Genomic DNA, 15,929 nt, shown 5'->3' with positions numbered 1-15,929 from the left:
GAATCTGAGATATCAATTCAAAGCAGACTGTTAAATAATCAAGTCTGTCAGGTCTTCACCTCAAAGAGCAGATACTATAAATTCCTGATGTAGGATGAGGCTGCCGTCACAAACTGACTCAGCTTGAAATTAATATCCAAGATGAAGCAGCGGATACACGTAAATATTCACGATTGTCAAGTCTGTCCACGGGTCTGGGCCCTTCACTGCCTGAAAGGGGGTGAAATCCCCACCCGTGTCTGGGAGGGAAGCGCGGCTCTTCCCGGGCTCACCCAGGCTTCATAGGCTATTTACCCCCACAGACTAGCCTCAACGGTTAAAAGCTCTCAAGATTTTTACACCAGGCAAAACTGAAAGACATTTCTGTAGATGGAGCACTTTCTCAGGCTTAAATTTTTTTGCCTACACTCAGCCAGAGGGAGAAAAGAAACAGGACTCTACAAAGTCCTGACCCTCACCACTCACAGGAGTAGAATGACCACAGCAGAAGATGGCCCTTCACATTGCAGGATGTGAACAAAATAAAGATGCCCCAACAACAGGCACTCCCAGACACAGCGCTCAGCAGTCTTCTGCACAATCACAGTTGTGCAGCCCTCAACACCTTCTATTTCCAGAACACTTCATCAGCCCAAAAGAATCCCCCTATCACTAGCATTCACTCCGTAATCCCCCTCCACCCAGCCCCTTCCAACCATCACCTGCTCTCTGCCTCTGCATGTGCCTTTTCTGGGCTTTTCAGATCACTGAAATCAACAATATCTGGCCGTTTGTGTCTGCTTCCTTTCAATTAACATGCTGTTAGCAAGGCTTGTATATTTTGAAGTGGCATCAGCATCTCTTTATTTTTTATTTTTTTTGGAAACGTTAAAGATTATTAGAAGGTGGTAAGTACTATCAAAAAGAGTAGAGTGGAGCATAAGTGATTGTGTTTCAAAGGGAAAAGTGTGGGTTGAACAGTCAGGGTGGACTTCCCAAAACAGGTGGCATTTTTCATTTTCCTCTTTTTTTTTTCTTTTTTATTCACTCTTACGTGTGAATAATGTTCCACTACATGGAGATACTACATTCTGTTCATCCATTCAGCAGCTATGTATGGACGAGGTCCAGAAGAATGAGTGTAAGGGGTGACTAGCATGGATGGCATTTAAGCAAAGGGCAAAATGTGTTTTCAAAAAAAAGCCAACAAACAGAGGCGCAAGGAAATTCAGTGCGTTTCTGAGCAAAGTGCTTGCTTGCTTCGGCAGGACTACCGTGCAGGGCTGGGGCGGATATTGGCAGGAATCACGGTGAGGGAGTCACCTGAGAAGACATCCCACTGCAAGCAGCTCAGCCAATCCTCCTCCCTCATCCTGTATTGTTAGAGCAATGTTTCTAGGTTACTCTTATTTCAATTAATAGCATTTAACTGCACGTCTGATCATCACCATCAGACCACATTACCTCCAAGTCACAGAAAATCATTCACTGACCGGAGCAGCACCAGGACATAATGGTGATGGATTAGGGAGTCCTGCAGCATTCCAGCCTGCAGGCACAAACCCCACATGTGCCCTGGTGATGTCCAGAAAATAAAATGCATGGAAATATCTCACTGCTGGAACACGACAGCTGCCCTCAAATTGCCCGAAAATCATGCTGGCAAAGCAGTACTCAACCTTCTCAGTACAAAAAAAAAAAAAAGCTAAGAAGGCAAATTTAGGCTCTTCCATTGAAAACCAGCAGCCACCACTGCCAGTATTTGAGCTGGAATGCTCCTGACTTTGAAAACCACTGCGCAGTTACATTTCAAACGTGAAACTCATATATATATACCACGTAGATGATATTGCAGTAGGATTTTTCTTTTCAAAATTTCCAGTTGCAAAATTAGCACAAGAAAGTTTATGTTTAGGCTTTAAAAAAAATCAATTATCCTCCATTTTCTTAATTTTGAACTTATTATTATTTTATAAATGGAGCTATGGTGCGTATTTAAAACCTTTTGATTTCTGAAAACAAGACGTTTATGACCTCACTATTTCAGAGCAAACTTTAACGATTCTTTGAGAGGTGGGGCCTGGGGTGCTCACTAACAGCTCTTTAAATACTGACAAGGATGTGCTATTAAGTAATACAAAGGCTCTAAGTCCACATTAGCTCAGAAAGCAAAGAAACCACACCAAAGACTTCCTTAAATATTTTATATATTCCTATTCTTTTGAATATTAAAGCTCTTAAAACATATGATTTTTTTTGAAAAAGACAACAGCTGTAATAATTTTCCTCTCACCAAGAAAGCAATCTTTATCAGGAATAAAAACCCCTATGGAAATCGAAATGACAGGACGTTTCTAGCTAAGTGAACATCCAGATCTGAACACAAACCTAAATCCTATCAGATCTCACTCGAAGGAGCTCTACAAAGGCCTGGGCAACCCTGGAGATTAGCTCTTTTGTTCCAAATGTTGGCTGAGCTAAGATAATCACACTAGGCATGGAAAGAGAGAAGAGGAATGTCCACCTGGCAGCCTCCATCAGTTTTCTTCCAGCCACAAGGTGCCTCTAGGGCAGCCCCGCTAACAAGTCCCCCATAAGAAAAGCCGGCATCCACACTGCCCCTGCCGTCCCCAAGTAGCCCCGAAGCCCATATCCCAGCCTGTGAATGGTCTTCAAATGATCCCCCAGTTGGTGGCACCCTCCACCTCTTCCCCGCTACACACACACACAAAGCCACGACAGCCTTCCCAAAGCACAAATTTGATTACATCAACCCCACTTCAAACAGTTCAGAGGCTCCCTGGTAGAGTTCTAGCCCCAGCCCAGACCCTGCTCGCCCAGCCTCATCTCAGTACATAGGTCCCCAGTGACCTCAGGAGCCCCCTGACCTGCTCCTACTTCCCACTTGCCTCCAGGTTCATTTTGACTGTTTCCCAAGGAAGCCTTCCCTCCCTCCAACCTCCACAATTTGTTCCTCTCTTCCTAGAACATTCTAGGCTAACTGACAACGCTAAGCTCTCAAGAAGCAAATACATTTTGCTTATTTATGTGGCTACACTCTCTCTCCCCTAGACTCACTGAAGTGCACGTGTTATGAATAAATGAATGACGGGTTGGATCTCAAAGGGACAGACATACCTGCTCTCACCCGTCCCGACCCTTTTGTCTGTAGTATATCAGAAGCAAAACCAGAAGTACCTTCCCTGAGGGTCACTTCTGTTGACACCCTTCACTGCCTACTGTGTCAGTTCTAGTAAAACTCAACTTCTTCCAAAGCCCTACACCCCGGACTCTCTCCAGTGTCCTCCCCAGCAGGGGCTCCCTCCACCCTGGACCGCACAGGGCACTCTCCCCGGGTCCCCACGCCAAAAGCCTCCAGGCCTCTGCCCGGGCTGCACCTGCGACCTGAGCCACATTCTTGACTCCTTCTCTTGGCTGACTCTTACTCTGTCCTCACAACTGAATGTACAGCCCATTTCTTCCAGGAAGTTCTCTCTGATAATGTCCTTTAAGTCTTGTCTGGGCTCTATCTATAGCAGCAGTACATGGTGACCAACTGGGTGTTTGCCCGCTCCTTTGAGACCACGAACACTTGGGAACCACGTGGGAAGGAGTGAGAGATTACAAGACAGGTGGGGGAATCAAAAAGCAGAAATCACAGCCCAAGTCCCAAATTCAAGGATACTTTCTCAGAAAAAAGTATAAACTATTTCACACGTGTGCCATTTGGCTACTATTTTTGTGGCTTGTGGACAGCAAGAACTTGGTGTTCTAGCCCAAAACCCAGGTTACATGCAAAGAAATGTATATATTCTTATCCAAAGGAAACCAGAGCTGCTCAACAACAGTTTTCATTTAGAACTGAAAGGAAATTTGATAAAGGCAATCTCTCTCTCTTCTTTCTTTTCTGGAATCATATAATTTTAGAAGTATTTGCGTGACTAACAGACGTCTACAGCCCGTGATTCTGCACTGAAGTGTTTGGGGCTGAGGAAGCCCAGATTACATTCACTCTGTAAATGCAATCACACCAACACACTGATAGGTGCCGTGAGTGGTGGAGCTGATGTTCCAAAGCAGGCAACATTATTCTGTAAGAGAACTCTAAATAGAAAGTAAGAAATGCAATGTCCTGTACTCAATTTCATTTGCTATATGGGCCATTAACTGATAGTATATCTTGACTAATGAAACCCAAAAATAAATTGTCAACTTCGATTTTCTTCATCTGACCGTTTTATGCTAACATCGGATATTAAACTCTCACTCCATATGGAAAGCTCAGGCCTACGCTGCAGCACAGTTACATCCCGTGGAAGAAAGCCGACCAAGGGAGAACTGGAGAGTTTCCCTTCAGAAGCTGCAAAGTCTGGTTTTGCACCTGTACACCATTTGCAACCACGTCATCATCAAAGGAGTTAGACGTTACCTCTCTGGGACGAAAATCACTGCGTGCTTCAGAACCATCAAAGAATGCTGAGCTTTGTGAAACAGTCCAGAGGCGCTTAAATCATACTTTTTCTGAAAGGCTCCAAAACTGACCCACTTCACCATTCCAGGTATAACAGGGAAGTACTGGAAACAGTAGAGAGAACATGCCCTTGAATTCTGACAAGGCCCTGCTTGAATCCTGCTACAGCATTTACTAGTCGCTAAAAGGACCAATTCTGTAACCCCTCTGAGAAGGCTTCCCAATCCCCAAAAGGGGGCTGCCACCGCCCACCTGGGAGGCATGGATGTGAATGAAACACGCAAGTAGGGCGGCCGACTGGTACCTGACACGGGGCCTGGCTAGTTTCCCTCCGCTGCCCTTCTCCCCCTTTAAATTTGCACTGTTCCCCCGGTAACGATCAAGCCCCCGGAACAGACTGCCCGTATCTTCTGTGTATCCCTGGATACATGCCTTACCCTTAGGAGGCCAGAAAAACAACTGCCTCCTCCCAAGTCACTAACAATGTTCTTAAGAGTCTGGGTATTTTTAACTCTATTTTTCAGGGAGACTATTCCAGAATTTTGCAAGCACCATTCTCCAGGTTGGCTCCCCTCCCAGTGCCCATCCCTTCTCACCTCAGATCCTCTGTCTGACTGCCTTCTGTTCATGGGAAAGCGAGTCCGGTAAGGTGGGGCTCCCTAGGCCTCCCTCCCTCCCTCACAGGTGATTGTGACTAACTTCTCCCCACTCCTCACTGCAACTCTAGCTTCTGAGGAGTCTACCCTCCCGTACACTGCAGCCTCTGCACCTTCCCAAGACGCACACGTGGCCACGACCCTCCCTTCAGATTTCTTCCTGGCTGGCCCTGCCCAGCCCCTGGCCCCTTAAGGATAACTGGCATTGCTTTGAAAATGGCAAACGCCACTGACTGACACACCAGAGCTGTATGGTCTGGGCTTTCCTCCAACCAAGACACAGCCCTGCCCCCCTCAGTCTCAGTCTGCAGCTCTCGAGACGATCTAATTCACATGCAAGGCTGTGAACACCAGCTAAGAATGACGACTCCCAACGTGTATCTCTATTCCGGCTCCTTCTCCTGAGCCCCAGGCTCATCGACCCGAGTGCCTCTTTGAAGTCCTAATTTGGATGACAAATGGCATCTTAAAAATGCCTCATGTCCACCATTTACTCTAGAATTCCATTCCTGGCAGGTATCTCCCAGACTCCCCATTTTAGTAACAGCCCCAGCACCCACCGAGGTGTCTGAGGTCACATTCAATTTCCACTGTTCCCTCCCCCAGGCCCTGCCCTGGAATCAGTCCTGTTATCTCCATCAATAAGCCCATCTCAAGTGTAGTTCTGTAGGGACCATGGCCGGAAACACACAAGCTCACAGCATGGTGCACTAACAGTCCTCCGTAGGGTGCTCCCTGGAGGGGGAGGCATCTCCTGCCGCTGTTCACCTCAGAAGGCAGTGGATTCTCACACAGGAGGCCCAGGAGAAGGGACTCAAGGTTCTCCCATGGTCTGAGCTTTGAAGGGCCCGAGGTCTGGGGGAGCTCCTAATTAGCAGACACACTTGCCAATTAGCAGATGAGGATGGGGGAACCCACGCAAGGCTGTTATCACTTCAACTCATGGGCTCTCAGGAGCCATGGGAAAGGCCTGTGTCCAGTGTACAGCCCAGCCATCACAGATCCCAGCCTGCATTTGCCAACCCGGACAGCCTAGACTCCATCTACTTGCGACACTTACTTCTGTTCTGTTCCCCACCCAGAATGTGATGGACTCATTCAGATATTCTGGCCTGTCTCAAGCGAGACAAATTCAGTGAAAAATGAAGTGTCCACATTTGGACCAGAGCATGAAAGGAGAAACAAGGCCTCATGGTCAGCATGATGGTGGTGGCCAAACAATTCCACCAGGTGAGATGAACCAGGGTAGGGTTGAGAATCCAAGGTCCTGTGTTGGACAAATCATCTTCCTTCATTGTTGACTGGGGTGTTGGGGACTGACTACCACAAACTAACGACACGTTAGGGGGCCCACGTGGTGGGCGTCAGCTGCAACAGAAACGGATTCAGCTCTTTACTGCCAACATGGGTTAAAAGTAAAGGCCGAGGCAGGAAGGTCTGCACGGCTGCTGAGGCAAACCACAGACCCAGCTCTGAATGCCCACTGGCTGGAGCAGAGAGGAAGCTACGGCCCTTTTAGCAGTCCCTTTGCCCAACAGATCCAGGTGAGCCAGCTACTTAGGAGAAGGCCATGTTGTCCTGATACTCAGAAAAACCAGCCTCGTAAAGGGAAAAAATAGTGGCATGGATTTTAGACCCAATTCTGCCCCTTTATGAAGGCAAAGTAAAGTAAATGGCACGGGGAAGTTGAATGCAAAAAAAAAAATTAAAGAACCAAACGGTGACCTCTTCCTCCAACAGCGTCCCCTGCAGCTGTCACCTCCATGGCGGCCACATCCTCACCAGTGACCGCCGGCCAGGAAGCGACGTCACGCACGTCACACAGCGACAGCCAGGAACCGCGTGCTGAGCACGTTTGTGTAAAAGCAGGAATCGAGCAAAATGCTGCAGGGTTTGACCTTACAAGTTTAAATACTCCATGAAAAGAATCCCTGAGCAGCCGACTAAATCAATTCACATCTTACTTCTTCAAAACAATGAAACAAATTTAATAAGGGCGCATTTGTCATTAAATAAAAGGAGGACCAAACATGTTCCTCAAAAGCAAGGATTTCAACAGGTATCAAACACCAGTGGGTGATGAGCTAACAAAGCAAATATTCCAAAAAATTAGAAAATAAAAAATGACTAAGATAATAGATGGATCAAAACAGCTGTTAAGTTGTTGCTTTTTAAAGCGATGGAGACTGTACGGAGGGCAATCTGGCTATTTCCAATGCAGGGTGTGCACAGCCCACATTTTCAGAAGCAACAACATGCTCACTGGGCAGTACAAGTGAAAAAGGAGTAAAGAAAAAGGAAAAGAGGAACAAGAGAAAATTAGAATCACACAAGAACAAAAATAATTTTGACTGCATGTACAAGAATTTATGTGAGTGTGTGAGGCCAGGGACACGGGGATGGTGAGGCCCAACCTCACCTCCTGCTCAAGGGAAAGCAGGGGCCTGAGGGGAGCGGCGCTGCCGGGGGACCACAACGTGTTCAGCTCCCCTAACCAAAATTCGACCTACAAGCGACTAGGCAGCTTTTGAGCTACAAATTATTGTCGCATTTCAGTCTGGACCGTTTTACTCACTTCCACCAAGAGTAGCAGGAGAGAATGAGGCTCTGCTCCTGCACCAAAGCATTGTTTAAAAAATTAATGACTGTGGAATAGTAAAAGAAACAATGGAGTAAAAGTGACTGGAGGAGAATGTGCTTGACCCGAGCTCACTGGCCGCGTTATCTCAATGACGTTCAGATGCTGGCTGAGCCCTTATGGTACCAGAATAGACAGACCCACAACGAGGCAGGTTTAATGCGCTGAACCACTGTGGGCTAAGTACACATCCGGCTACTCCGCCAAGTCCCAAGGGCAGACTTCAAAAGGCAAAAACAAGCTGGCATTCTCTGGTGGGTCTGCAGACTCAGAGACAAGCATTTGTTGAGCAAAAATGTCACCAGTGCCTCCTATGACAAAAGAAGTGGCACTGGCGTGGGGGCTGGGGCAGGGCTCCAGGCTTCCACTGCTCACTCACCAGTCTGTCCAGGGGGAGAAGGTGGTCCCTGCTTAGGTTTCGCTGATGCACCTACCTTGACTAATGTCTGGGGCCTCAGCAGGAGTTGACAGATGAGGTGAACGGAGCGAGACTCTGTGTAGCACGGTGCTGGGAGCTATGCCCTCAGCAGTGCCCAGGCTCCTAAACATGCCAGCTCATCTCCAAGAAGCAGATGGGGAGTGCGGGCATGTAGATCACAGGGCCCTGTGAGGACAAGTACAGATCATGGCCACGACATGCCTCTCCTCTTCCTTAAGCCATAGAGGTATTTCTGGGGAGGAACAGAAAATTCATCCAGAGCCTGCTAGGTGGGCTCTCGCAGGTGGGACTAGTGTCCCCTGTGCTTCTCACTCACAGGGCTGGTCTAGACATTCTTTTTATTAATTCCCTAGCATCTTCTCCTCCAACTTACCAACAACCAGAAAGTAGGATCTGATCTTAGGTAAGTTCAAGAATCACAGAGCACCACCTCCAAAGCGGGCCCGGTAGCACATGCCAGGTCTTCTGACCGCCACCTGTGGGACCACCATGAGCCCTCTCCAGACTCAAGGACCGAGGCCGTAGGCCGGGGGGACACAGCTTCCCTCACTCACCCCAGCAAAGGGGGACCACGTCTCGGCAAAGGCATCTCACCCTCTTCAGCCCGAGGGAAAACATGATAGATATACGGGGAAACAGAGCAGAAGGTGGGGGGTAGGCAGCCCAGAAGAGCTCATCTGTACTTCCGAGGCAAAGTGGGGCCATTGACTTAATCACAGGGACAAAGTGGGAATGAACATTTCCCTGCTCTGTCCCATACACCGTGATACGCCTTTCCCTGCATAAGGAGTTCATTAGGAAGTCCCTGGCGGTGTTTCTGATGTCCTAACTTGGCATGGTGGCTGTCGGGCAGGAAGAGACGGCCTGAGCTGAAAAGGTGCTGGGCCTGGGAGGCAGGTGACAGCGGCTCCAGCCGCAGCTCAACCAGCGCCTCGTTCTGCCTCTCGGGGCTCAGCATCTCATCTATAAGCAAAGGGATGAGCATGTACCAGGACAGGCTGCCCAACAGAAATGAAATGAGAGCCATGTAAAGAAAGTTTCCCAGTTGCCACGTTTAAAATTTGAAACAAAGAAACAAACCAACAAACAAAAAACAAATACTAGAATGTGATTTTAAGAACAGATCTTACTTAATCTACTGTATGTAAAATACTATTATTTTGACATGTAATCAATATAGGAAGTAGAGAGATAGTTTATGTACTTTTACTAGACAAGCCTCAGCGTCTGATGTGCATTTGACCTACAGTACATCTCAGCTGAGTCCAGCCTCCTCCCCAGTGCTCCTAGCATGTGGCTTTGGCTACTTTATTGGACAGCAACTCCAGGGGTCCCACCATGTTCCTGGCTGTAAAGCGGGAGTAAGTGTCCACACTAACCCTAAAAGGATCTCTCTGAAATAAAGGCGGATTCACTTTGAAATGTCTGGAAACCGGCGGGCTGCACCTCCCTCCCCCCTTGGCTACAAGATTGACTTCTTCCTTGCTGATCCCTTTCTGGATGTAGGGAAGCAATCCAGCACACAGCCAAGGTGGACTGGCTTCCAGGTAAACTTACCTGCTGTCTGTGTCCAGTCCCATGAAGTCCTCCTTCTCAAACGGGATGCAGGGGAGGGGGATCTTGTCCCCAGAATTCTTGGGGCCACCATCCAGCCACTTGGACTTGAGCAAGATGAAGAGTGACTCAGTGAAGTCCTCGATCCTCTTCTCCACCACCCTGCAGTACTCTTAGATTGAAGGCAACGTCGGTGCGTGTCTGCTCGGCTACCTCCCCATGCTGCACAAAGACAAAAAGCTGAGAGTCATTAAGCGATGCACCATACAGCTCCTCTGCATGTGGAGCTTCTCGAAGGCCTTGGCAGAGAGACATTCGGTAATGGTGACAAGGCCCACGACCTTGGGGTGTTTCTGGAAGACGCTCCACCGATTCTCGGGCACATAGCGGTGCCTGTAGTGGATACAGAGTGTCCACTGGGAGCCACAAGGGCTGATATGGCTAACCGAGGTGAGTAGCTGATAGATGCAAAAGAAATTCTCCTCTGAGATGATCTCTATGGATTGGACCACAACGGGACGAGTCTGGTGGTCCTCAGCACACTGCACGTAGTCAGGGATGCTCATGTTGCAGGCCCTGCCGAGAGGGGAGAGGAGATCGAGGTACATTCTCTGCTGTGTGCTACGGGCCCATCTGGGTTGCGGTGACCTGGTGTGTACCAGCCAGAAGACAAGGGAAGCCAAAGCAAATCCAAGGGTACAGTTTGTGCTCAGAGTCTGCATATGGCTACTGTAGCTCGGATCACATTACCCAGCTTTTGGTCTAGGCTTCCTGCCTCTGCAGAGAAAGGTCATTTCTTATTTTCTATTTCCAAGCACCTAGCAAGGCCCTGATGCAAAGTCACTGCTCAAAAATGCTGAATAAAGAAATGAACAAAGGAAATGCTTCCCCAACCCCCTTCAGCAGAATATAAAGAGAAGGACCACAGTAGGATCAAAAGATCTGGATTCCTATTCAATTTATTTGAACTCCTAAGCTTCATAATAATGGATAAGAAAACTTGCCTTGGGGTAGAGGGTACTGTTCATTGGTGGAGCACATGCTTAGCATGTACGAGGTCCTGGGTTCAAAACCCAGTACCTCATTTTAAAAAATCAAACAAATAAATACACCTAATTTCCCTCCTGAAAAAGTATTTTTTAATTCAAAAGTCAAAAAACACCTTGCAATTGACACAACATTGTAAACTTGACTATACTTCAATTAAAAAAAAAGCCTTGCCTTACAAGAATATATCTGGATTACGGATGTTTGAAAATGTAAAATGCATAGGGTACCACCTGCATAAAAGGAGGTGACTGTACACATGTTCTATCCCTCCTTTATGAGTTATACTTCCTTTGGGGGGGTTATAACCTCTCAGAGATAATTTTCTCAGATTAAAAAATATAAACATTACCTGATTCTCAGTACTGCTGAAGAATCAGATAACTCTATGAAAGCATCTGACCCACAGAGTTTACTCAATAAATGTTTGTTGAATGAATGAATAAACAAGCAAAGTGAATGCTGCTCCCTGCCACAAACCATCATAATGGTACTGCCTGGAAATCCCAAGCCCACGTTCACCCGACTCTGCATTAACAATGTGGGTGACCTGGACAGGCCTGCGTGCTTCTCGAAGCCCCAGTTTAATCATGAATAGAAATAAGGGCAATAACACAAACCTCAAATTGTTAGTGAGTCAGTAATGAATTGTACCCCAACACTGCAAGATGGAACCATTAAGAAAACTGGGCAAAAGGCCCATAGGCCCTCTCCATATAATCTCTTACTACCACATGGGAATCTACATTACATCTCAAAATTAAAAGTCTAATATTTTAAAGAGGTTATCGAGGTTAGGTGAGCTCACTGTCTCAAATAAGGAACACACAGTACAAATAGGACAATGCCCAGCCCATGAGATACACTCAGTTAACATTCCCACTGAGCCCACTAGTCCCTCCAACTTCAGAGCAAGAGGATGGGTCCTCGTGGCAACAGGCCACAGCACCTGAAGCTAACAAAGCTAATGGTGTCCACTTAAAAGAGCCCCTGTCACCACCCTTGTTCTAATTTTCTATTTGTAATTTTTTTCTTTTCATTAAATTGGAACTCCAAATTGCATAGAATTCTTACCAGATATCATGATGGCAGCCCTTCAAAACCTGACCACAGAGATCATGATGGCAGCCCTTCTTGGTGAAACAATAAAATGAAAAGCCATTTCCACAAGACCTCTGTGTAAATCTACTAGGGAACTTCATCCTGGACTGAGGAAGAGGACTGGGGAGTAGGGGGTAAACTGGGACATGGAGAAATATGGGCCACATGTTCCACAATGGACTTTAGACTCACCCTCACCCTCCAGGAACTTCTAAATACACACAGACAGAGTGCTATGGACAAGAATTTTTTTTAAACAAATCCCTGAATCCCTAGCAGATCTTGTTTCTACCGAGACAAAAATGTCTTATTTGTATAATGTTTCACAGAAGCCTTAAAATATTATCACCCCAACTTGACACATCAAGAAACTGAGGTAGAGAAGTTTATCACATTCTACAAGATTAGAGAGAGGCCACGTCAGACACCGTATTTAAATCCAAGTCCCTGCTCCGTTGCTCACACTAGAAAGTGTCACATACTGCCTCTTTCCTGCCCTCTCCCTGCAATAAATCTCTGAAGAGTCTTTTCTGTGTCACCTGCAATCAAAATCACATCAATTTTTCACAAAGAGCTATGTCACTCCTTGGAGGACATACCAAAATCTAAAGGGTTGGGTTGAGAGGAGATATTTGCATTTTCTGTTTCTCAAAGGAAACATGGCTTTAAAAGAAACTGAAAAGTATTTATCTAGTCTAAGCGCTCATTGTGCACAGAAAGAAACGGAGGCTCAGAGGAGAAGAGGAAAGGGCGTTATTAACAAATATTGCCTCAGTGCAGCACTAAGCCAGCCCTGGGCACTTCTGGGGGAGGATCTGGAAGGCCCAGGAAAATGAGTGTTAGAAAATAGAAAGAGAAGAAGAATATAAGGTCCCGTCTCTACACCACCATACCATGAATTTCCACCAAATTACCCAGTATGGGTGCAGCCAATAGTAAGGTTGTCTAAACAGGTTATTGAAACCTGGAATTCTCAACCATAGTGGAAATTCCAGCATTTACTGTGCTTTTTTCCCAGTTCAATCATCAATTCAGTGGGCATTCTGTACCAGGGACTACACGAGACCTGGAGTTCTCCCAAATAAAGATCTCTATTACCACGTGTGCAAACCACATAAAGGCAACCAGAAGAAAAGCGCCCACAGATAAGATGGAATTACTGAAACTGAAAGCAGCCAAAGAGCATATATTACTAGGAAAAATGGTGCTCCTATAAATGGACTCATGGACATAGAAAGCAAACTGTATTTAGCAGGCAGGAAAGGAGGGATTAACAGATACAAATTAGTAAATATAAAATGAATGACAAGGACCTGCTATATAACACAGGGAACTATATTCAATTTCTTGTAATGAGTTATACTACAAACAATCTAAAACATATGTATATACATATGCATATGTTTATAACTGAATCTCTGCTGTACACCTGAAACTAACATTGTAAATTGACTACACTTAAATAAAAAATAATTTAAAAAATAAGTAAAAATAAAAGCAACGCCATTAAGAAAAAATAAAAGAACACTCTAATCCCCTTAGCTGTAGGTGGTGGAGAATTCTGGTTGTAAACACCAAGTCCACTGGATCACTCCAGCAATGGCTGTCACTCTTTCTGACCATCAGAGAGTCACTTGCTTCACTGAGGTTTCTTTTCTCTTCTGTGAAAGGCTACAGCTGCAACTAACGATGTATAGAATCTCATCATTCACAAGCCCAACAAGTAGTGAGGACTTCCCATGGGCCAGGCTCTGGACAGAGGAAAATATAGGGTCCGAAATATATTCATGGGTAGAAGAAGTTTGTGCCATAAAGACGTTAATTCTTCCTGTTTTGATAGACAGATTCATTGCAATTCTGATTAGAATTCCTACCAGATTTTTCTTGGAATGTAACAAGTGAATTTATGGTCAAGATTAGCCAAGAAATTTCTTTAGAACCACCACTGGGGAGGGGTGGATAGGTCATTAATTTCCACTGCTCTTTCTGAAGTGATAAAAACGTTCTGGAATAATAATGGTTGCACAACTGTGAATATGCTAAAAGCTGCTGAATTTTACCATTTAAATGGATGTACTTCATGGTGTGTGAACTATATCACAATAACGCTGTTATATGAAAAAATATTTCTTGACAAATATTTTTCTTTTTATACCACTAGTCTGTCCCACAATTTAAGAAAAACAAAAAACCAATACAAACCAAACTGTGCCAGGAGTTCTTTAGGACTGCAATATCCCTGGGTCTCCAAGGCCTCTGGTGATGCTGTTCCTGTTAACACACACTAGCTGGGCTGGGCTAGCTAGGGACTGTAACTATCTTTTTAAAATTGACTGTCACACGTTTCACCCTTGGAGAGGGAAGGAAGGAGGATATCACAGCTTCATGCCTTCAGCTCATTTTTAACAGAACCAAGCCCTGCTTTCACCACTGTTAATCCCTCTCACTATAAAAACACGTGACATCAACAAGCACCGCCATCATAACACCTAAAAGTGTTCAAGATACTTACCTGCGGCAGAAACACTGAGGGAGGAGACAGAAGCTTGCTCAGCACTGATGCTCCCTTTTCCCGACTCCACCAGGTGAAGCTGGGCGCTACAGCCAGGGGCTCTCAGTCCGGGGAGCAGCACACACGCCACTGAGCTGGTCCTGAGGGAGGGTGAAAGGGAAAGGAGGGCAGCCCTAGGGGGGAGGGAAAGGGGGGGTGCGGGCTGCAGCCCCGCTCGGAGGCCAGCCCCAGCCCCAGCCCAAGCCGCCCGCCCCGTCCGGGTGTGCAGACCCTGCCCGCCCGGGACACAGCCCGCCCAGTGGTGGGGACGGGTCGGCGGCCTAGGAGAGGAAGCCCGGGAGGGGAGGACTCGCGGGCGGAAGAGGGGAAGCGGACGCCAGCCGCGGACTGAGGGGAGCCCGGCTGGGCCAAGAGGCGGCAGGGGCACACCTGGCCCTGGGCAGCTGTGGCCGGGGCGCCGGGGCAGGTGGCGCGGGCAGAGGGGTCTGGCCCGAGCAATCCAGCTGAACACACGCTGACTGGCGCCCTGGGGGGCTGTGACACGCCGACCGCCCTCCCGCAGCCGCCTCACCCCTTTCCCGATATCCCCTCACCTTGCACTTCCACAGCCAGAGGCCCCGGCCCCAGGCAGTAGCCAAAGGCCTACAGGGCGACAGAGCTGAGAAGCCATTGGGGCCGATCCCCGGCTCGGAGCTGGAGCTTCCAACCCGCGGTCCAGCTGGCAGCAACTGCGCATGCGCAGGAGGGCCAGCGATCCGCTCTGGGTCCTGAGAGAGAAGGGGAACCGAGGGAGGGAGAATAGGGGAGGAGGAGGGGAGGCGGGGAAAAGTGGAGGGAGACACATGGACAGGAGGAGCAGAGGGAAGGCAGTTATCTGGAATTGGGAGGGGAGTAACAGAGATGGGGAGAAAGCGTTTTACCTCTTGTGGCACCCCGAAGGAGGCAGCAGTCCTGCCTATACACCCTTCTCTTACCCGTCATTGCCCACAGCTCATATTTTACGTCCCTGGCCCAGCCCTCCAGCTAAGGTCTCTGCAGAAACCCTACGGGTATCATACCCGTTGCCCCCACAAGGAGCTAGGTTTACTGTTGCTCAGGGAACCAAGCACCCGCAGGTGTTGTTTCTCAGAACTACCTTGGGAAGAGTACATATTCCCCTTTTACACGCTGGGAAACAGGCAGGCACGATCTCTGCCTTAGCTCCACTGTCCCAAATGTTGGGCTGGCAGGGAGCGGGAGGTAAAATGTCAGAGCCCCAGAAGGAGCAGACTGCCTGAGTGTTGGTGTAGAGTCCCCATCCCTCCTGGGTAAACCACACCCCAACCTCGGGGAATAATCAAGGGCTCACCGTAGGCCCCTGTGTGTGGGAGAGCTGCCCTCAGTCCCAGTGTCCAACTTGCTAGGTAGGTAGAAGTGTTATTGAGTCCAAATTCATTCTCCTCAGTGCAGGACAGGCCAGTAAGTTGGGAGACCAAGTGTTGGGGCATGGAATAGCAAGTTTCTGTAGACCTAGATGGCAAACTAATGTCCTG

The 15,929-nt window shown here is 47.5% G+C and overlaps 1 long non-coding RNA gene across 1 annotated transcript; it reads right to left on the bottom strand.

Annotated features, from left to right (window-relative positions):
- Positions 1-4,288: 4,288 nt before the first annotated feature.
- Positions 4,289-15,265, bottom strand: LOC140695108 (uncharacterized). The gene is made up of 4 exons (XR_012070794.1): positions 14,991-15,265; positions 14,398-14,537; positions 9,741-9,959; positions 4,289-4,554 (listed from the first exon to the last, which is right to left on the bottom strand). It is a non-coding gene; the product is annotated as an uncharacterized lncRNA (long non-coding RNA).
- Between the last annotated feature and the right edge of the window lie 664 nt (positions 15,266-15,929).

Source organism: Vicugna pacos, unplaced genomic scaffold, assembly GCF_048564905.1.
Source record: "Vicugna pacos unplaced genomic scaffold, VicPac4 scaffold_140, whole genome shotgun sequence".
NCBI classification, from domain to species: Eukaryota; Metazoa; Chordata; class Mammalia; order Artiodactyla; family Camelidae; genus Vicugna; species Vicugna pacos.
This window is presented reverse-complemented; position numbering and strand designations above follow the sequence as displayed.